Here is a 1,878-nt window from a genome sequence, read left to right as displayed (position 1 = left end):
GTATTCTAAAATAGAGGTATATTCCTCTTCTTATATTCATGAATAGTCAGTTTTGTTCCTTGTTAACATACATGCATCATCTATGTATGGAAGACTAAACATAGATCGAATCCATTTTCTTATCAAGGCAAGAAGGGAGGAACAAATCCAGGCTACTCATGACGAAGTCATGTTTGGTGCTTCAGCACTTCCACCTCCTACCAGTACTACAGTGAGCCTAAAAAGGAGAATGAGAAAGAAGTTGATAAAAAAGCTGTTGTTACAAGCCTCTTAAGTGAAACGGTAAGTGGTTTCACTGCAGACTTATGTGGATAAGCATGATGAGTCATTTAAGTAATCCTTGTATTTGTGTGTGCATTTGTTGTTGAATAATTTCTCACATTAAGTTGTTATTGCTGCTCTATACTTGCTGTTGGTTGCTGCTAATTTTCCCCCTCATTGCTTGCTTATTGAATGATTGTTAAATTCAATGAGAAAGGAAATGTTGCTGAGTTATTGTTGTTTATGTTGGAATAGATGATGGTTGCTGAACTGAGATTGATTTTATTGATAAATCTGTTGCTGAAATCGTTTAGTTTGACTTGATTGATTTTCTGTTTAATTAATGGATAAACTGCTATGTCCCTACTACTTGCAAGTGTAATGGTTATTGACTTCAATGAATAGAATGCTGCCTAAATCCATTACCTTTGTTCATTTTACTGTTTTGGGTGCTGTATAATGGGCCATTGATTGCTGTTCTGCTGAGTGTTGCTCTGCTTCTTGTTGGTTGGATTGGTTTTAATTGTTTCCTCATGTTTTCTTGCTGGAATTGGCTTATTTACTTCCTTCCTATGAATTCATTGTGATTTTTTGTGTTTTTAACTGTCAAAGAATTCATATGGAATTTGAATTGATTGATTGAAATTGTGAAATAGGCAAATTTACTGCTGAAATGCTACCAGAATTTATTTTAAGCTGTTTTTAATATTCATCTTTGATTCAATTAATTGATTGAGTTGGTATTTAATTGCTTTTGGTTTTCAACTGTTGCTAAGCTCAATTGATTGATTATCTGGCTAAGCGCTTCACTGTTTTGGTTGTTGGAAGCTGGAAGCTTCGGGTTTTGTTATTCACTATTTGGTTGTTGTCCTATTTGGTTGCTCAATTAAACTGCATTGTGTTGTTTGAAAGGGTGCAAGTTGTGAATTGGTTGTGTTTGTTGGAACCGTGGACGGTGAAAATATCCAAGTTTTAGGGGAGGTTTTGCCGAATTTTTTCTAAACATTTTGGATAAAACTTAGTGAAAAAATTATAACTAGTGTTATATCTTGTTTCTAACTTTTTTATTTCGGTTTTTCTTATTTACAGGAGTGTTGAAATGGTGACCATATGCTACCTTGAGGGCTCAAGAATGTTTTGATGCATAGAGACACTAATCTATGTTAGAACTTTTATGTTTTAGTTGAACTTTTATGTTAGAACTTTTATGTTTTGGTTGAACTAATCAATGTACTCACTAGCTAATGTTATTTTGCTTCAAGACAATTTTAGCTAAAAGGATCTTGTTTGACTTATGTATGTTTTTGCATATTATATACATGTAAACTTGCTTATTAAAAGCGTTAATATATTAGTTAATTTAAAAAATAATTAAGTAAATTATGCATGTAATTTGTAATAAAAAAAGTTGTTACAAAATAATTAATTTGCTTTTGTAACTAAAGAAAAAAATGTTACAAAATCATGTTATATTTTGTAACAAAATTTTTTGATAGGAAAAAAATTGACTATCACGAAAAATACCTTCAAGATCAAAATTTGTTACCACTTTTGTAACGACTTCTGGTTTTTTGTATCAGGAAAAATTGTTACAAAATATGGTATTGAATTGTAACA

General features: G+C 31.4%; 1 long non-coding RNA gene across 1 annotated transcript; it reads left to right on the top strand.

Annotated features, from left to right (window-relative positions):
• Window positions 1-208: 208 nt before the first annotated feature.
• LOC110275084 (uncharacterized) lies at window positions 209-1,601 on the top strand. The gene is made up of 2 exons (XR_002367319.2): window positions 209-282; window positions 1,351-1,601. It is a non-coding gene; the product is annotated as an uncharacterized LOC110275084 (long non-coding RNA).
• The last annotated feature ends 277 nt before the right edge of the window (window positions 1,602-1,878 follow it).

This window comes from Arachis duranensis, chromosome 9 (genome assembly GCF_000817695.3).
Source record: "Arachis duranensis cultivar V14167 chromosome 9, aradu.V14167.gnm2.J7QH, whole genome shotgun sequence".
NCBI lineage: Eukaryota > Viridiplantae > Streptophyta > Magnoliopsida > Fabales > Fabaceae > Arachis > Arachis duranensis.
Note: the sequence above shows the minus strand (reverse complement) of the source record. Positions and strands in the feature narration are given on the sequence as shown.